Source organism: Schistocerca serialis, chromosome 1 (genome assembly GCF_023864345.2).
Source record: "Schistocerca serialis cubense isolate TAMUIC-IGC-003099 chromosome 1, iqSchSeri2.2, whole genome shotgun sequence".
Lineage (NCBI taxonomy): Eukaryota > Metazoa > Arthropoda > Insecta > Orthoptera > Acrididae > Schistocerca > Schistocerca serialis.
This window is the reverse complement of record NC_064638.1, coordinates 709,552,776-709,574,734: the sequence shown is the minus strand read 5'-3', so window position 1 is coordinate 709,574,734 and position 21,959 is coordinate 709,552,776. Positions and strand designations below refer to the sequence as shown.

The window sequence follows — 21,959 nt, the reverse complement described above, 5'->3', positions numbered from 1 at the left end:
ATCCTTGTGGGTAAGGTGATCTGCGTCCACATCTACGCGATTACTCAGCTATTCACAATAAAGTAGGGTTCAATGAACCACCTTCAAGCCGTCTCTCTACCGTTCCACTCTCGAACCGCGCGCGGGAAAAACGAGTACTTAAATTTTTCTGTGCGAGGCCTGATTTCTCTTATTTTATCGTGATGATAATTTCTCCTTATGTAGGTGGATGCCAACAGAATGTTTTCGGAATCGGAGGAGAAAACTTGTGATTTAAATTTCTTGAGAAGACCCCATCACAACTAAAAACGCCTTTGTTGTAATGATTGCCACCCCAATTCAAGTATCACGTCTGTGGCAATATCTCCCCTATTTCGCGATAATACAAAACGAGCTGCCCTTCTTTGAACTTTTTCGATGTCATCCGTCAGTCTCACCTGATGCGGAACTCACACCGCATAGCAATACTCCAGAACAGGGCGGACAATCGAGGTGTAAGCAGTCTCTTTAGTAGACCCATTGCATCTAAGTGTTCTCCCAATGAATCGCAGTCTTTGGTTTACTCTACCCACAACATTATCTATGTGACCTTTCCAATTTAGGTTATTTGTAATTGTAATCCCTAATTATTTAGTTGAATTTTAAAGCCATCAGGTTTGTCTGACATCGCGTAATCGAAATTTAGCGGATTTCTTTTCGTACTCATATGAATAACTTCACACTTTTCTTTATTCGGGGCCAATTGCCACTTTTTGCGCCATAGAGATATCTTATCTAAATCATTTTGCAATTCGTTTTGGTCATCGGACGACCTTACAAGACGGTACATGACAGCATCATCTGCAAACAATCTAAGAGGGCTACTGAGATTGTCTCCTATGTCGTTGATATAGATCACTTCCTTCGGGAACGCCGACTATTACTTTTGTTTTACTTGATTACTTTCCGTCTATTACTATGAACTGTGACCTTTCTAACAGGAAATCACGAATCCAGTCGCACAACTGAGGCGATATTCCATAGGCAAGCAGTTTGGTTAGAAGACGCTTGTGGGGAACGGTGTCGAAAGCCTTCTTGCAAGAAGATGGAATTTTGGCTCTGAGTACCAATCTGGTAGAAATTTTCATTTTTGACGACATACTAATTACATTGTAGGTTCAGCATCTCTGACCTATTTTCACTGACATAATTTCATGTCGTTGTACCACTCATTGATTTCATTTCCATTGATCCACTCATTTCATTTCAGTGAAACTAATTCAACTAATAAAAAATAATAAGGCCTCAAGTGGAAGTACAAATTCATGTATTACATAATTTATTTATAAAATATTTCATGTCTTGTTTTTAACTTAGCGAAAGCCCTAAAGAGATGAAGAAAAAATGAGACACATTATAAATTATACTTTAGTTAATTTTTCCGGGAAAAAAGCAGACTTAATGAGAGACATTACTCGGTGTGACTGAAATGAATATACGAAGGAGAAGGAGAACAGAAGAGCTACTCAGAGAAGATGGTAATCGAAGAAATTTACTTGGCAATGGTTGTTAAATAGTGAAAATAAAACATTATATTTCCGTGGCAACTGAAGTATGTGAGTTATGCTTTTTATCTTTTATTCAGAGATTTTACCTTCATAACACTCCGAGGACGGTGTAGTTCACTAGTTTCTAGGTTAAGGGTCCATTCTCTTTAATCAGCCAACAAAACAAACGATTTTTAAGTTTTGTTGTTTGGAAAAACTAATGAAGCAATCAACGTAAATCTTTTTGAACATTAAGAAAGGTCTCTGTTGGATTCCTTTCATGTTAATTTCTTAAATCTGTTGTTATTTCCGGCATAAATTCCTCTTCTAAATTTACTGTGGCGTTTCTAACTATCTGGGAGGAGACTGAGTAGTGGAACGTGTTACTTTTACACATAAACAAGAACGATCTGTCACACTATTACACTTTAAAACACAGTTTATATGTAATTCATGTCACACAGTCTCATACGGAACCTACACCCGCTTTCTTTTATATACTGTATGTGATAAGATACTGTCATCCCCCTTCCCTTCTGTGTGAGAGGATGAATAAGCAAATATATTTCTAGTTGCATGCTTGAGGGTAGCAGACAAGCCTGTCTGCTAGAGAACAGTAGGACCAACGTCGGAACAGGTAACTACGCATTCTGAAAGCAGAGAGGTTTCTATTCTTAGTATGGTCCTGTCTGTCCCTTGTCATGTTGGTATAGGAAGCGGCCTCTCTGGCCACTTCCGTTTGTATTTGTGAGCCACCCTCAGGAAGGGACCAGGGCAGTCTGTCCGCGGCGAGCGTCTGAAGTGGTAAGATCTCCGGCTAAGCGCGTGTCTGCTAAGTCCGTAGGACAATGGATTTCTTAAGTTCAGCCTAACTGAAAATTTAATCACCTTTATTTCAGGTTTAGCTCTAAAATATCTAATGTTATCTTAAATTGCAACGCAGTGTGATTCGAGTGTACAGTTCAGAATATCTTCCAGTAGTTTCTTTGTCACTACTTTGTGAGTAAAGTGGAACCACGTGTTGATCAGTAACTCTAACTAAGATCATCAATCTTAAATGCGAATGTGCGTGAGATTATAACGTCTCGTCTTGACAATATTTTTCAATATAGCAACTTTTCTTTATGTTCAACCCACGTGGGGGGTACTTTGTGAGACAAGTACCACGTGCTTATACAATTGTTTGACCCACCAGGTTAATAGTAAGACGTTAGTAACCAGTTCGAGGTTTTTCTTTTGTAAGTTGCTTTTCGATTTAATTTATTTTAATTATCAAAATTATTGTGGAGTTACAATCTTTGTGTAAACCAAGTTGACCACGTGAAGCATGTGGTGTAATCATCAAAGTAGCCCTCAGCTATTCTTTTCGGGAAGATTTCACAGAGAGTTAGTATGAATTTAGTATACCAGTGTGTGGTAATTACATGACGGACAGGATTGCGCTACGAACGTAACTTCTTTGGGTGAAAATGGAATCGGTTGGTAGTGGTTAATTTCCTCTTGCATATGTTTCAACGTTCTTCGTGCGTTATTTTATGAATGCAGTGTTGTATGCAGTCTCCCAATCTTGGCTCCATATTTGATGTGTTCTGTAAGATAACAAACTCACATTTTCACAATCCTAAATAAGGCACCAGTTTAGTTTTTAATCAAGTTTAATATACTGAAATTTCAATGATCAATGTTAAAATAAATTTCCAAATTTAAACTGATTTATTTCTTTTTATTTAAATTCTCTTTTATATATATATATATAATATATATATATATATATATATATATCACCGGTTGTCGTATGACTATTATAAGATTATAATTAATGTTAGTATGGTTGGGAATTTGGTAAGCTAGACTGGATACCTGGTGAAACAGTTGCTCAGTAATGCAAGGTTAACTTCCCCAGACAGCTCACAGCTTTTAACCCGCTTTTATTGTCTATCAGCACCGCTTTCATACCAAATTAAAGCAACAACGTTACAATTACTTATTGATTCTTTGACAACATTTTTTTTTTATTTTAAAATAAATTCAGTCATCATTAAGACGCCATCCGAGTAATAGTAGTCTATTTTTTATTTTAATTTATTCGTTAGCTATTGCACAAAAGTGATGAAAGACACACGTCAAAACTGCGACTTTGTTTCAAACGTCCGCTGTTTTATTACTTTTTTCAAATTTGAAAAAAGCTGTGCTATTACTCCGTGCGAAATATCCTATAGGTTAAGATTTTTTTTTTAATTTCAAGTGAGATTTGCAGACCGCAAGACTTTCATCATGCGCACGCCTCATTCTGGACAGAACAGTTTTAACTCCTCGGATGGGGAGCTTAATGATGACACAATTTCTTTTTTCAAAAATTAGAAACTTTTGTTCACGAATCAATTTGCAAGAAGATTTACGGTGAATGCTTCATTTGTTTTTTTTTTTTTTTTCAAAACCAATCGTAAAATTGCTTATTTGATAGGCTGACTCAGAACAATGAACCCTTAAGTGGCGAACACAGTGTCTAGCTTGGGCTATAGTGATAGGGTCAGGGGTATTTGAATAGAGTGAGATGACTGCATGGCTGTTATCAGTGGTGTAAGAATGTGAGTAACTTTTTTGTCTCGCCGGTTCGAGCGACCCTTATCAAAACTGCTTTGCAAGTATAGAAGTGCAGGAAGTTGATACGAGTCCACTGATTAATGTTTCCTTCGCCGCAGTGGCGTATTTAAGATCACGCACCTACCTGGCACGTGCATGCGCGTCGTCTGACCCACTTGGAAAAATGACCGCAGACATGTCTTCTTCGAGCACGCGGAGAGAAGAGCACTTGCAACATTATCACGTCTCTTTTGCAAACCTTTCTGGGTTACCGACAAATACTTGTTGGCTGGTGATATATCATCCTTTCAGTCGCCTCGCGCTTCAGAATGTAGAACCACGACTGCTCACGCTTATTGCCATGCTTTGTAATGAACAAAGGGAAACGTACGAGACATTTTTATGGGTTCAGCGGGCCGTTCAAGGTGCAATAGGGCGCCAAAGGTTCGTCAAGGCAGGAGCGTATGCGTGCACTGGCGTGAACACGGCTGTCGTCACCGTGGTACGCTGTAGTGATCGCAGCATGCTCATCATGGAAATGTAGAAGAAAGGGCAACACCGGTTACCACCAATTTTGGAGTAAAAATCCTGGTTCATTCTGAGGGTAACATGACTGACAGGGGACAAAGTCATGATACGAGGAACATTCTCTGAACATCACATAAGCAGCTGCTTCGGCCTGAACTGCATCCTCCACACGCTGCAGCTTAATCGCCTCTTTGGTACACTCGAAGCCTTACGTCATTTGATAAAAAAAAAGGCGAAATCACCACTCGTGGGTGCACACTACAGGCGTCACGTCAGCTAAAGTCCCGTTTCTCTCCCTCTCTCTCTCTCTCTCTCTCTCTCTCTCTCTCTGTCTGTGTGTGTGTGTGTGTGTGTGTGTGTGTGTGTGTGTGTGTGTCTCCTGTAAGACATGCAGTCTTATGTTCCGCAGTGAGCAATAGCCTTCTGCGAGGTACCAGAATCCAAATGTTCGTTGTATGCAGCTCGCTTCGCAGTGGTCGCGCGGTGATTGATTCATATGGACCTGCATTCACTAGGGACAGCGAATTCTGTCAAATGTGAAACCAATTGTCTCTGACAGGACTCCACACTCGTCTCTGGTCCCTGTTGGTTGCGATTTTTTTACGGCCACTGTTCTTACGCCTCGTTTCCAAGGTTACGGTGTGGTCACGGGCACAACGAAATACGATGGCTCATTTCTGACACACTGTCACGCCTACAGTTCGACCCATCTAGCTGCACTGATTCATACGGTCGGCTGGCACATACAAGCCACTTCACTGCCATGATGACGTCAGCGGTACAAGGTCACATACCACGCGGTAGCAGTTCTACACAATCTACAGCGCTCTGAAGCGACCACTGTGCTCTCTTAAGGGTGAAAATGATTTTCTCCGGTGGGCTTGTTTAAAACGAATTTTTATATTACTGTTACCGGTAGCGAGGCCGCATTGGGAAATGGTGGAGCGATTGTTTGAGATTTTTAAAACATTTATTAAATACCAAATCTGCGTAAAACTTCTGTCGCTGATGACCACAGAAAAATTTCTCTGTAGATTGGCCCACAATTACTGTAACAGTATTACACATTGGAACGTTCAAACAACAATTACTTCCAAAAGCAAATATTTCAAAACAATACTTTAGTTCTGAAACAAACCATAGAAAGAACCATCAACATCTCAACTGAACCAATAAACTTCACAATTTAATAAACCAACCAAAACTTTGTCCTACAGTAAATTTTCACGGTGTTTACTTTACACAAATAGTAAAGAATTGCCTGCCTCAAAGTGACTTACAAGACCCATATAAACATAGCAATTGATAACAATACAAATCAGTCACCAGTTAATAGTTTCACACTTTAGAAAAGAATCTGTAGCAGTAGATCTTAATGCTGACTGAGTGGTACTAAAGTGAGATGGAACATTGCTTCCCTTTTTTATAAACATCTTGTCGTGTCCCTGCCACTGCACTGATTCATCATTAACAGGTCCGTTAGAATCCAGCATTAGTCTATGTCAGACCACAATAATACGAGGGCAGTTCAATAAGTAATGCAGCACATTTTTTATCTCGGCCAATTTTGGTTGAAAAAACCGGAAATTTCTTGTGGAATATTTTCAAACATTCCCGCTTCGTCTCGTATAGTTTCATTGACTTCCGACAGGTGGCAGCGCTGTACGGAGCTGTTAAAATGGCGTCTGTAACGGATGTGCGTTACAAACAACGGGCAGTGATCGAGTTTCTTTTGGCGGAAAACCAGGGCATCTCAGATATTCATAGACGCTTGCAGAATGTCTACGGTGTTCTGGCAGTGGACAAAAGCACGGTGAGTCGTTGGGCAAAGCGTGTGTCATCATCGCCGCAAGGTCAAGCAAGACTGTCTGATTTCCCGCGTGCCGGCCGGCCGCGCACAGCTGTGACTCCTGCAATGGCGGAGCGTGCGAACACACTCGTTCGAGATGATCGACGGATCACCATCAAACAACTCAGTGCTCAACTTGACATCTCTGTTGGTAGTGCTGTCACAATTGTTCACCAGTTGGGATATTCAAAGGTTTGTTCCCGCTGGGTCCTCGTTGTCTAACCGAAGACCATAAAGAGCAAAGGAGAACCATCTGTGCGGAATTGCTTGCTCGTCATGTGGCTGAGGGTGACAATTTCTTGACAAAGATTGTTACAGGCGATGAAACATGGGTTCATCACTTCGAACCTGAAACAAAACGGCAATCAATGGAGTGGCGCCACACCCACTCCCCTACCAAGAAAATGTTTAAAGCCATACCCTCAGCCGGTAAAGTCATGGTTACAGTCTTCTGGGACGCTGAAGGGGTTATTCTGTTCGATGTCCTTCCCCATGGTCAAACGATCAACTCTGAAGTGTATTGTGCTACTCTTCAGAAATTGAAGAAACGACTTCAGCGTGTTCGTAGGCACAAAAATCTGAACGAACTTCTCCTTCTTCATGACAACGCAAGACCTCACACAAGTCTTCGCACCCGAGAGGAGCTCACAAAACTTCAGTGGACTGTTCTTCCTCATGCACCCTACAGCCCCGATCTCGCACCGTCGGATTTCCATATGTTTGGCTCAATGAAGGACGCAATCCGTGGGAGGCACTACGCGGATGATGAAGAAGTTATTGATGCAGTACGACGTTGGCTCCGACATCGACCAGTGGAATGGTACCGTGCAAGCATACAGGCCCTCATTTCAAGGTGGCGTAAGGCCGCAGCATTGAATGGAGATTACGTTGAAAAATAGTGTTGTGTAGCTAAAAGATTGGGGAATAACCTGGTGTATTTCAATGCTGAATAAAACAACCCCTGTTTCAGAAAAAAATGTGTTGCATTACTTATTGAACTGCCCTCGTACAATACATTATCAGCTCTTACACCTGTAACAGCCAAGTCTCCTTGAACCCACTAGCACAGTTACTGTTTCAATTTTAATCATTCTAGCCACTGCCGTGGCCTAATACCAGCATATTAATAACTTTTTCAACAAGTGAACTTGAACTAGTTCGTTATATAGTGCCATCCTCAATACATAATAGCTTTTATCAGATACACTCTGATCTGCTATTTGGTCTCTAAAATAAAGCTACACAATTATAAAAAACCACTCCGTCTACAGGCCACAAGTAGCCCATCGGGACCATCCGACTGCCGTGTCATCCTCACAGGAGGATGCGGATAGGAGGGGTGTGGAGTCAGCACACCGCTCTCCCGGTCGTTATGATGGTATTCTTGACCGAAGCCACTACTATTCGGCCTAATAGCTCCCCAATTGGCACCACGAGGCTGAGTGCACCCTGAAAAAAGGCAACAGCGCATGGCGGCCTGGATGGTCACCCACCCAAGTGCTGACCACGCCCGACAGCGCTTAACTTCGGTTATCTCACGGGAACTGGTGTATCCACTGCGGCAAGGCCGTTGCCACACAATTATAGAACACCAATTTTAATCACCAAGATCAGTAGCCAGAAATGAGTGCACCACCTAATACTGCAGCGCTAAAAAATGACGGCAGTATTACTGCCGAGCGACAATACCTGCAGCAAACATCCACTACGACAACAGCTGCATTTCACTTCACGCATCTGTCCTCCAGAGACACGATATGTGCAAGCCGCCTGCTACAAGTCATTGTGTCTTCTACGAGTATATACACCGTGTTATCCGCTAACAGTTCTGTCCAGTAACTAAGCAGCGACGTTCCAAACCTGAGCCCCATTTACAATAACCAGCGTCCAGTGTCCGTTGGCAAAACTGTTGCATATTCTGCCGCCAACTTCCTTCTTCCTCCAAAGCTCACTCGTTCTCCCATATAAACCAATTTGAAGCAGAGATGTTCCGCTACACCGGTACAAGGAAGCCTCGCCAACCTAGTTCGGCTGTTAGCAACGTAGATCAACATACCGTACACGGCACGTTACTGGTCTGCGTTTGGTTTCTTAAGCTCTTGTTAATGCTGTCTGTATTTCACTGCCCTTAGTTCAAAAGCTGAATCACATTTCCAGATATCGTGTTTACCACGCAGCTCCACTCACTGCCACGGAAACTTGAAGAGGCTAGTATAGCATGTCGCTCATTCACCGTCCCCTGCGAATCAGATCAGCAAACTCTGGGTGCACAGAGGAGATATTGTTCCCACTGCCTCCTACCATCATTGCAGCTTTCGTCTGTTTGGAGGACCTCACTTCCTGAGAATTCACAGGCAGCGTGCTTGCGACAGTCTCTACGGAAGTTTGAGAGTGCCGCTGCCCCCGCGTTGAATGCAACAGAGCCTAGTCCAAAGAAAGCGGCAGTGTACTTCCATATTAATAGAAGGAGCGCACTGGTTGCCAAACTGGACTCATATTTAAGGGGCTCCGGAACGCCTTATACTTGCAATGTTAAAATAACGCTTATAAATTACATCTTTCCTCACAAAGTATTTGAGGTAGGAAGTTGAACTTTTTACAGATTATTTATTGGAATATGGGCTACAACTTAACACAGGGATTTTACAAAATTTTAGTTCAGTTAGTAAAGATGATTTTTTTTCAATTATAATGACAATTCACAACATTTTTTTACAATTTTTTATTTATACATTCAAAAATATACAGTTTTTTGGAAAAAGACTGTGTTAAATTATGCAGAAGGTACTGTGTAACATTTACTGAAAGTTTGAAACAAATATGTTTGGAAGATCCTTAGAAAACATGTAATTAGTATGAGAAAATAAAAGTTTTGGGAATCGAGCGACAAAGATTGGATTAACTTTTTAGTGCATTCCAGGTCCATAGGACGGATTATCTTCATCCTCTGCAAACTCCTCCTCCAGCTTCCTCTTGTTCCTCCTCCTGTTTACTCTTGCTTGTATTTCTAGACTCTTAACAGCCCTGTCTGCAGCCCGAAGGCGTTCCTTGTCTAAAGCAAGCATCGCTCGTTGTTGTGTTCGTAGATTTTGCTACCATTTTCTTCAGTTGCAGTTACTGCAACACTGTTCCAAAAGGTGGTCAGTTGTATTTCACTAGCAAGTCCTACGTGCTTTATTATGGAGAGTTCCAGACCAACTTCACTACAATGAATACATCTTACACAGTTTGAAAAAATTCCTTTGAGAACCGACATATCAAATACTTCATTCACATCCGATTCGCCCATAAAACATTCATAGTTTTCACTCATTGAACCAAGCTTCTTCTGTGAAGTATTTTCTTTCCCACTTTGACTGCTATGGGCAGGTGTACTTGAGAGGTTAGGTTCACTCACTTGGTTATCGTCTTTATTGTTTACAGTAATAACACATACCTTTGGCTTTCCAACATTTCTCCTTTTCTTAAAAGCCTTCAGAGGATTTGTAATAACTTTACTTTTACTCATTATTATACTTCAACAAAACAGAGACTCAAGAAACAGAATTAATTACGAATATTTTCGAGATAACGACAGAGTAAATAAACATGAAACAATCGACAATCACACCAGTGATATATATTGAACCATCACAGGTTAGCCACAACACATACTTTATCTCACATCACTAAAATGTACCTGATGAACACGAACGTTCATAATAACACCATTTGACAGCAGTTTAACAGCGCCACAGTGGGTCACGCCCATGTAGAACACATTTCACAAAAAATTTAAAAATAGTTGTAGTCTTCGGAATTGAATAAATTATATATCTATTAAAAGGTAATAGTCTGCAGATTCAGAAAACGCAAAAAAGTAAAAATTGAACTTTTCATGATTTTGAGCTTTTCCGAAGCCCCTTAAGACGAGCGAAGTTCATCTTCCCGTCTAATTACACTGATATATATGTTTCCAGTGGTTTCTTCGGAATAACCTCAGGGACCTACCAGGAACGTTAGCTTAATAAGACCAAGGCTGATTACCTTCCTTTCTCTTGTGGTAGCGCTCCATCGCTAATGACTTCGATTTCAATTAGACGTTAATCCAACAGTCCTTTTCCCTCTTTCTTCCAGGCACGCTCCTGGGAACGAGTGGTGAAAGGCTGCAATTCCTACTTACTGCTTCTCAGTCAGCTTGTTGTTGCCGTACACAAAGGACGTCGAGTATGACCCCAACTTACACCCATTCTGACCAGCGGAAAACAAAATCTAGTTAGATGGCTCCAAGCCGACCCAGTGCTCAGTACCACTCTTTGGAAATTTCTCCTACTGTAGCATCCAACAGACTCTCGTCACCTGTTGGTTTGTCCGCTGATTTCACAGGAGCACATGACCGGTGAGTCACTGTCACCAGTCAACTCATCGTGTTTTTCAGTCTGTCAGTCAAATTCGATAGTGAGTCATACACAGTCAACCCTTGGCGCTACATATCTTCCATGGCGATCGCGTCGCGCTATAATTATTGTACGAAAAACACTGCTAATATATTTTTAATTAGACTATACTCTAACTAAAATTACATTGTGACAGACAGCTTGCAGCGTCAGGTGGCAGGAGGGGGGCGTGGGGGTGGGGGGGAGGTGGTAGTTCTGATGGCGTACAGCAGGGAGCTGCGCGTAGCATACTTATAAAATAAGCAACACAGCGAGCATGTAGCATTCGAGAAAGAACTACGATTGGCTGACGGCAGGCCCCTACCATTCGACTCATTGAAACGTCAGTCACAAACTAATTTTAATCGTAATACACAAATCAAAAAAAGTTTTGAATCACCCCGGTTCCCAGAACTCCTGGAGATAGACGTTGACTGGGATATGGTTGAACGGACACTTTGGGACTTAACATCTGAGGTCATCAGTTCCCAAGAACTTGGAACTACTTAAACCTAACTAACCTAACGACGCCACACACATCCATGCCCGAGGCAGGATTCGAACCTGCGACCGCAGCAGTATCGCGGTTAAGGACTGAAGCTCCTAGAACCGCTCGGCCAGCTGACTGGGATATTGTATAACAGACGCAGTCCCTTTGACTGTTCAGAGATGTCACTAAACTCGCCCAAAAATGTAAACAACCATGCATGAGCAGCACCTATTAGACTGAGAGGGTCCGACAGCCGATCAGTTCCAGTCATTCCACCAGGGAGGAGGTACACGGTTCGTGTTGTCTGTAGTTCAACCATGCCTAGAGCGTCAATACCGCGGTTCATGGTTTCCGCATTGTTACTTTGTGCCAGGAAGGGCTCTCAACACGTGAAGTGTCCAGGCGTCTCGGAGTGACCCAAAGCGATGTTGTTCGTACATGGAGGAGATATAGAGAGACAGGAACTGTCGATGACATGCTTCGCTCATACCGCCCAAGGGCTACTACTGCAGCGGATGACTGCTACCTACGGATTATGGCTCGGAGGAGCCCTGACAGCAACGATATCACGTTGAATATTCCTTTTGTGCAGCCACAGGGGGTCGTGTTACGACTCAAACTGTGCGCAATAGGCTGCATGCTGCACAACTTCACTCCCGACGTCCATGGCGAGGTCAATCTTTGCAACCACGACACCATGCAGCGCGGTACAGATGGGCCCAACAACATGCCGAATGGACCGCTCGGGAGTGGCATTTCTTCACCGATGAGTGTCGCATATGCCTTCAACCAGACAATCGTTAGAGACTGTTTGGAGACCACGCGGTCAGGCTGAACGTCTTAGACACAGAGTGCAGCAAGGTGAAGGTGTAATGTTGCTGCAGTAATTGGTTCTGAAAGCGGTGCTGATATTCAAGATAATAAAAGCGGGTTAAAAGCTGTGAGATATCTGGGGAAGTTATCCTTACATTACTGACCAACTGTTTCAACAGGTATCCAGTCTAGTTTACCAAATCTCACCAGACTAACATTAATTATAATCTTTTAATAGTCATCTTACGACAACCGGTGATTTTTATATATATATATATATATATATATATATATATATATATATATATATATATATATATATATATATATATATATATATATATATATATAATTTAAATAAAAAGAAATAAATCAGTTTATATTTGGAAATTTATTTTAACATTGATCATTGAAATTTCAGTATATTAAACTTGATTCATAACTAAACTGGTGCCTTATTTAGGATTGTGAAAATGTGAGTTTGTAATCTTACGGAACACATCAAATATGGAGCCAAGATTGGGAGACTGCATACAACACTGCATTCATAAAATAGTACACGAAGAACGTTGAAACATGTGCAAGAGGATGTTAACCACAACCAACCGATTCAATTTTCACCCAAAGAAGTTACGTTCGTAGCGCAATCCTGTTCGTCATGAAATTACCACACACTGGTATACTAAATTCATACTAACTCTCTGTGAAATCTTCCCAAAAAAAAATAGCTGAGGGCTACTTTGATGATTACACCACATGCTTCACGTGGTCAACTTGGTTTACACAAAGAGTATAACACCACAATAATTTTGATAACTAAAATAAATTACATCGAAACGCAATTTACAAAAGAAAAACCTCAAACTTGTTACTATCGTCTTACTATTAGCCTGATGGGTCAAACAATTGTATAAGCACGTGGTACTGGTCACACAAAGTACCCCCCACGTGGGTTGAACATAAAGAAAAGTTGCTATATTGAAAAATATTGTCGAGACGAGACAATTCGCATTTACGATCGATGATCTTAGTTAGCGTTACGGACCATCAACACGTGACTGCACTTTACTCACAAAGTAGTGACAAAGCAACTACTGGAAGATATTCTGAACGTCACACTCGAACTACACTGCATTGCAATTTAAGATAACATTAGATATTTTAGAGCTAAACCTGAAACAAAAGTGATTAAATTTTCAGTTAGGCTGAACTTAAGAAATCCATTGTCCTACGGACTTAGCAGAGATGCGTTAAGCAGGAGATCTTACCACTTCAGACGCTCGCCGCGGACAGACTGGCGTGGGCTACTACCGAGGGTGCTTCACAGATACAAACGGAAGTGACCAGAGAGGCAGCTTCCTATACCAACATGACAAGGGACGGACAGGACCATACTAATAATAGAAACCTCTTTGCTTTTAGAAAGTGTAGCTACCTATTCCGACGTTGGTCCTACTGTTCTCTAGCAGACAGGCGTGTCTGCTACCATCAAGCATGCAACTACAAATACATTTGCTCATTCGTCCTTTCACACAGAAGGGAAGGGGGATGACAGCATCTTATCATATACGCTATATAAAAGAAAGCGCATGTAGGTTCCATATGAGACTGTGTGACATGAATTATATATAAACTGTGTTTTAAGGTGTAGTAGTGTGACAGATCGTTCTTGTTTATGTGTAAAAGTAGCACGTTCCACTGCTCAGTCTCCTCCCAGATAGAGTCAGAAACACCAGAGTAAATTTAGAAGTGGAATGTATGCCGTAAATGACAACAGACTTAGAAAATTAACATGAAAGGAATCTCTGCTGTTTTGGGGTGGCATTATATGGGGCCGACGTACGCCAATGGTGGTCACGGAAGGCGCTGTAACGGCTGTATGTTACGTGAGTGCCATCCTCCGACCGATGGTGCAACTATATCGGCTGCAGGGTGGCCAACATGTTCTCCAGATATGAAACCTATCAAACATGCCTGGCGTAGATTGAAAAGGGCTATTTATGGACGACGTGACCCACCAACCATTCTGAGGGATTTACGCCGAATCGCCGTTGAGAAGCGGGACAATCTGGACTAACAGTGCTTGTTTAGATACTATGCCACGACGAATACAGGCATGCATCAGTGCTGAGGTCCGAGACCTCCCTTGGGCATGGGTGTGTGTGTGTGTTTGTCCTTAGGATAATTTAGGTTAAGTAGTGTGTAAGCTTAGGGACTGATGACCTTAGCAGTTAAGTCCCGTAAGATTTCACAAACATTTGACCATTTCTTTATGTTTGTGTTGATCTCTGTTCCATTTTCTTTACAAGTTCCGGAACTCTCGGAACCGAGGTGATGCAAAACTTTTTTTGATGTATGCATATCCCACCAACATTTCACAACAGCATGCAACACAGCAGATGTTATTATTATTCGAACAGAGCATGAAATGCAATGATCGTCAGTCCACTTGAGGTTTGTATTGTTGTAAGAGGAGAGAGAGATCATCAGGTATGCGTGGATAGCGTGATCGGCCTTCAGGAACAAAGAAACAGCAGCCGTTCGCACCACACTGCAGCAAATAACTTAGCACACAGAGTCGCCATCATGTTAACATAACTCTCTGGTTCAGCAATAACTTTCAAGAGCGTCTACTGCAGCTTCCAGAAGCAACTGACTCGGCTTAAAACCATTTATTCAGTCCTCACTTACATAAATTACCTGAAAAAAACCGACATTGTTAAAGGCGTTACAATGGCTTAGATCTATGACCAACGTCAACCAACTGGATTCAGATGTATAGTCGTAAAACATTATAAGTTCATCACTCACACTAGAAACTTCAGAAAAAAAATCTACTTCAGTTGCTGCAATGGGTCTTTCACTAATTCGAGCGACTTGTTGAATTACGACTGGATGAATGATTTATTATTCTACTTAGTCGGATGGCGTCTGTGACGTTTGTTAGTTGTCGCGAAGGGAAGGCGAGCAGGTAGTCGCTTTGAATGTCGGGAAAATGCGGACACGGATCTATGCGGACAGTAGCGCTTGCCGGAGATCTGCGGAAACACCGGATACCTCCCAAGGCGGGTTCGCCGATTCCGAGAACTGCAGCTAATGGCCCGAAGGTCGTGTCTCCACCACCGCAGACGTGGTGCCTGCAGAAGTTCCTGAATCCGTCGGAAACATCAGTAACCCGTCGCTAATATCCGCTCTTGCGTAACCAGCTAGGAAGGGAGGAAGACATCGGCACAGTCCTTCCAATTAGATTGTTGCACAGACAGAAGGTCGTTCCCCGCTAGAAACAAATACCGGAAGCACAGATATTTACGGACGTAGACTGTTTGCAGTGGCTCACAGACAATAACTGCTGATCCTTAGAGCGCCTGCGAAATTTAAAAGTATTTCCTCACCAGAGATTTTGCTAGGCCAAATCCTACGGCTTACTGATTAAGCGCACGCGAACCAAGCTGCGACCAGATGGTTTCGTTATTAAGCTGTTGCGGGATACTGGTCTGAGACCTGAAACAATCTTTAAATTTTACAACTACTACAAGCTGATTGTCATCACATTTTGCACAGGATTTCGACTGTCAAAATTATCATCATCATCATTTAAGACTGATTATGCCTTTCAGCGTTCAGTCTGGAGCATAGTACCCCTTATAAAATTCCTCCACGATCCCCTATTCAGTGCTAACATTGATGCCTCTTCTGATGTTAAGCCTATCACTTCAAAATCATTCTTAATCGAATCCAGGTATCTTCTCCTTGGTCTACCCCGACTCCTCCTACCCTCTACTGCTGAACCCATGAGTCTCTTGGGTAACCTTGCTTCTCCCATGCGTGTAACATGACCCCACCATCTAAGCCTGTTCGCCCTGACTGCTACATCTATAGGGTTCATTCCCAGTTTTTCTTTGATTTCCTCATTGTGGACACCCTCCTGCCATTGTTCCCATCTACTAGTACCCGCAATCATCCTAGCTACTTTCATATCCGTAACCTCAACCTTATTGATAAGGTAACCTGAATCCACCCAGCTTTCGCTTCCATACAACAAAGTTGGTCGAAAGATTGAACGGTTCACAGATAACTTAGTCTTGGTACTGACTTCCTTCTTGCAGAAGAGAGTAGATCGTAGCTGAGCGCTCACTGCATTAGCTTTGCTACACCTCGCTTCCAGTTCTTTCACTATGTTGCCATCCTGTGAGAATATGCATCCTAAGTACTTGAAACCGTCCACCTGTTCTAACTTTGTTCCTCCTATTTGGCACTCAATCTCTTTCCCACTGCCATTACTTTCGTTTTGGAGATGTTAATCTTCATACCATAGTCCTTACATTTCTGATCTAGCTCTGAAATATTACTTTGCCAACTTTCAATCGAATCTGCCATCACAACTAAGTCATCTGCATATGCGAGACTGCTTATTTTGTGTTCACATGTCTTAATCTCACCCAGACAGTTTATTGTTTTCAGCATATGATCCATAAATAATATGAACAACAGTGGCGACAGGTTGCAGCCTTGTCTTACCCCTGAAACTACTCTGAACCATGAACTCAATTTACCGTCAACTCTAACTGCTGGCTGACTATCTGTGTAAAGACCTTTAATTGCTTGCAAAAGTTTGCCTCCTATTCCATAATCTCATAGGACAGACAATAACTTCCTTCTAGGAACCCGGTCATATGCCTTTTCTAGATCTATAAAGCATAGATACAATTCCCTGTTCCACTCGTAACACTTCTCCATTATTTGCCGTAAGCTAAAGATCTGGTCCTGACAACCTCTAAGAGGCCTAAACCCACACTGATTTTCATCCAGTTTGTCCTCAACTAATACTCGCACTTCCCTTTCAACAATACCTGAAAAGATTTTACCCACAAAGCTGATTAAGGAGATACCTTTGTAGTTGTTACAATCTTTTCTGTTTCCATGCTTAAAGATTGGTGTGATTACTGCTTTCGTCCAATCTGATGGAACCTGTCCCGACTCCCACGCCATTTCAATTATCCTGTGTAGCCATTGAAGACCTGACATTCCACTGTATTTGATGAGTTCCGACTTAATTTCATCCACCCCAGCCGCTTTATTGCACTGCAATATATTGACCATTTTCTCCACTTCCTCAAATGTGATCCTATTTCCATCATCATTCCTATCCCATTGTCAAAATTATAGTTACGAGTAATTAATTACCATTTTGGTGTGTTTAAAATCAGCCTAAACATGCTTACAATCACTTTTAAGCTAGAACTGAAGTCCACTTTATTTATTAATATAATTTAAAATTAATTATGATAAAGATATGTCATTGAAATTATTAATTTTAATCAAATAATCTGCAGGGACTCGGTGACTTTCAAAGCGTTACAATATATTATAAATAGATCTTAGTCCAGTTTCTGAATGTGGGCATTAGCTTTCAGATAGGACTCATTGTTGTTAGTGTCCTTTTTTTCCAGTACTCTCTATCCTGTTACCCGACCTCGAATAGTTCTTCTTTCTCTTCTTTCACTCAAAATTCATCTCCAACTTCAAACACGAGATGCAGTTTGTGAGCTCTGCACCCTGCTTAAAATATTCCACCAAACATTTGATCCTAGGATGATTAGTTTTGTCTTTATTCCTTACTCTTATTTACTTTCTTGTACCACCCTTCAACAGCATGCCCTTTTCCATAATAGTTCCAAATTGCGATGGGGATTTCCTCAATCTGTAGCCAAGTACTCACATAGTAGTAAAAAAACTGAGAGTCTTTGTTATCAGGGACTTGTGTATTTGTGTATGAATCTCAACCCATCCGTTACTTGCGTCCTCTGGTTTTAAAATGCCAGTGTTGCACATATGCTGCCTGAAGTCTGAAATCTTCGTTCTGATGGTACTTCTCAGTTAGACCGGTACTCCTCACTTAGGCCGAGATCTTGAACTTTCCTCCATAAACTTTCCTTTACGAGGAAATAACGTCTACTTATTTCAGTTGAGGGGAAAACTTGACGAAAGGCCGATATTGCAGCTGCTTCAAAATTAACATTGACGCTTGTTGGACACCATTGAGCAGCTGCTTGTTTAATCAGACGAAACAGGCGAACGTAGGTGTCTTTCTTCTTATTAGACAGCACGGCAAATTCAACAGGAATTATGTTTATTTCGTCACCCTGGGCTCCTAAGTCTGTATGCGTAACGTAGATTTGTGCAATCTGCTTTCTGCACCTCTTACGTGCTACATCCATAAAAAATGGGAAGGCACTTTAAGCTTTCTTTTCCATTGCTTCCACTAAAAATGATTATCCTTTGCTCTAATCTATCGGCTTCTAGAAGGAAACTACTGCCATCACCCATTTTTACGTGATCTTCATTAAGATCAATTTCAGAACAGCTCCTGCTTGACTCCGCTGATAACACAATGCCCTGTCCATATTTTCTAATTAACGCCTCACCGTAACAAAATGACAGCTTTTGTCATGAAGAGTCCCCATTTCATCCAGAAATATCTGGGAAACCCGGGTGTTTTCTTTTTCGAGCCCTCTTCTTCACCCTCTCCATTTGCTTCTTCACTTCTAGAGCTCCATTGTCAGATAGTCCACAGAGATGTTTGGACACGTAAACCGCTGCTCCATTCTTCGCAAGCAGACCCACGTTACAACATCCTTTTTAGGTCCCTAAATTTACTAAAAGCGTAATTACTATAATGAGCAGAAGGGCTGCCCTTGGTTTTCATAACAACTTCCATACTTATAGTAACACTAGGATCTTCAGATGTAAAATAAGATGGATACCCATACAGCGTTTGATGGGCAGGGGGGGAGGGGGGGGGGGGGGAATTGTGCCTGCAAATCTCTGTGTTCTTATATTTCCGGACACCGTTGCTTTCACCATCTCCGCCAGGCGTAAAGCCCTCATACACGGGCAGACAAGTCAGCCGACCCATCCGCTGAGCGTGTCTGCCACCCCATTCGCCTTTGTGTGGGCGATGGGCCGGCGGTCACAGCAGGCAGGTAGAGGTCCACAAGTGAAATCGACGGTCCCGGACCACGGATCCTCAACTCCGTCAGTGCAGATATGTGTCAGTTGGAATATGACATAAAAATAGAAATACATAACACGTATTTACAATACAACACAGACACTAATGTTCATTTCGCAGACTGTAAGTGAAATTTGAAACCTATTTTCACGTAAAAAGTTATAACAAATTTGTCACAACCACACAAATGTTAATAAACTGAAATAGATAATTATTAAGCTACAACGCACTTCAGCGCAATCGCACTTGTGTTCTTTGTAGAAAGGTCGTTGCAGCAATTGAAACTCTGAGAAATTTTGTCTGGAAATGTCCTTTTGTAAAACTATTAGGGCCCTTCCCCCTCCCCGCAAAGAAGACAGTATTTTCTATGTTTACATGTTGCACCGTCCGAAAAATGAAATGAAAGCGTTGCCTGCTTTTACGATGAATCGTTCCTCGAAGAAGTGAAACGACCAGTACTCGTCTAATGTAATGCAAGAAACTACAATCAACGCCTTTCAGAAGTAGAACTTTTCTTTTATTGAGAGTCAGTTGAAGATTATTCATTTACAACACAGCATGTATAGACGTAGCCGTATAGGTTCAAATGGCTCTGAGCACTATGGGACTTAACATCTTAGGTCATCAGTCCCCTAGAACTTAGAACTACTTAAACCTAACTAACCTAAGGACATCACACACATCCATGCCCCAGGATTCGAACCTGCGACCGTAGCAGTCCCGCGGTTCCGGACTGAAGCGCCTAGAACCGCACGGCCACCGCGGCCGGCCGTAGCCGTATAGAAACTGATTCATACATCGAACTCCTGTGAGGAATTAACTGAACTTTCAGAATGAGCTCTTAACATTGAACTGAATCTTTTTCACAGTGTAGGAAACGTGACAATCAACAACGAGTCTGGACGTAATCATTCCTCCTGCGTTGCATGACTTAAGACGACCCCCCAAGGATTGCGATCTGTGCCCCAATGACAGCCATGTGTTTGACATCTGCTAACAAAAACACAACACACAATTCTGAAAAACACAGTTATATTTGTATCACAACACACTTCACTTAATTATAAAATTTATTTCATTCACAAGGGAGTCCTTGTTAAGTACACCAATAATAATTTGATCCATTTTTGGGGAATACCAGCAGATGATTCCTCCGATATTTTGCAAATACTCCATAACCCACACTCCATCATCCACGTCATAAAATGAGAAAATTAATTTCTTCTTCACAGATAATACGACAGTTTTTCTTTCTGTTTCGAATTCAGAACGAGCACAAGTGCAACGCTTATTCTTATTCTAAAGATAATAAAAATATTTTGTATAAACTGTATGATTTTTATTAAATAAAAATTTCAGGTTGTGATTGTAATACAAATAATCTCTTAGTCTGCAAAATGCAGGTTGATGGTGTTCTGTGTATGGACCTAAACCCATTATTGTGGAATGCGACAGCGGTTACAGAAACCAACCATCCTTCGACATGCCTGTTACGTCGTATTGAGCTTAAGAAACTGTAACCATGTTCAAGACATAGGGAACTGAAGACATTATCTGCCAGTGGACACTAATTTAAATCATTAGGGAAAGTTGGAAACTTGTTCCAGATCGGGATTCGAACCCGCGTCTTCTGCTTGCTAGGCAGATGCGCTGACCACTGCACCATCCAGACACAGTCTGTACGGACTACCCTAGAACCGTCAGACCCAAATTCTCAGCTTAACCACAAAGTAGTGACGTAGTGCCCCTTGTCCATCATCATCTTTACTCGTAGCACTTCACCGATTCCAGCAAGAGTTCGTGCTTGGCGTGCATCCGCACTGAAGGGATCATTGGCCGCCCTGGCATGAATTACATACGTGGTGTTTGTTCTTTCAGACATGTCCGAAAAACAGAGAGCACATATGTAACCATGTTGTTCAACTTCTTTTACTGATCGCTGTAGGGAAGGTTAAAGCAAACACAAATGGGTGATGCAACCACCGTCCTTACAGTACAGGCAACACTGCACAACTATAATTCGTTGTCAATACCGTAAATGATCCAATAGATATTCGAATAAAACTGTAGCACTTTATCTTCTCGTGTGTAAGCTAATGCAACTGTGTGCTTCCCACAAGTTAGTGGGCCGTCACAGCCCCTCACTGTCCACCATCGATCACACGCTGGCCGGGGCCACACCCTTCCATACTCCACTCCCTACCCTTCCCTTCCGGGCACCCCCACCTGTTACCCCAAAGCTCTCTGTTTAATGCAATGAGCCTAAGGCACCCACTTGCCATTTGCGCCAAATAAAGCGTCCGGACGGGATGGCTTGAGCCTCACGTTATGCAACCTGCGACGCTGCAACGACAGATGGTTGCTGAACATCTCTATAGTCAAAAGATGTCTTGCATACCGTATTATATTGCAGCTTGCTTTCTTCGTGTTTTAAGGCAATGCTAGCTAATGTGCTCCCATTTTGTAACCAAATGGAATACCCGCATTGATCCAAGAACAAAAGAAACGTGACGAAAGGATCATACAGCTCGACTACATGAAATATACACAAGACCTTGAAGACAGAATTGTGGGCTGATCTTTTTCGGAAAGAAACATATTGAGCGATTCGTGAAAATTAAAAAGTGTAGGATCAGAGTAATAATCTTTTACAATGCTTGTTTTTCTCGTGTCCGGAAAACGAACACAAAAAACTGGTATGAAAGGCGTCATGAGCACTTCACACTTTGTCCACTTTCAAAACAAAATCTTATTGTTCCAGTTT

General features: G+C 41.9%; 1 protein-coding gene, 1 non-coding gene and 1 pseudogene across 2 annotated transcripts in view; 1 reads left to right on the top strand and 2 right to left on the bottom strand.

Annotated features, from left to right (window-relative positions):
* The window catches only part of LOC126481058 (mucin-19), an 865,341-nt gene that overhangs the window by 506,673 nt on the left and 336,709 nt on the right, over positions 1-21,959 (top strand). The gene's annotated exons all lie outside the window — the stretch shown is intronic.
* Positions 7,923-8,040, bottom strand: LOC126429637 (5S ribosomal RNA; annotated as a pseudogene).
* Positions 20,795-20,867, bottom strand: Trnaa-agc (transfer RNA alanine (anticodon AGC)). The gene has a single exon. It is a non-coding gene; the product is annotated as a tRNA-Ala (tRNA).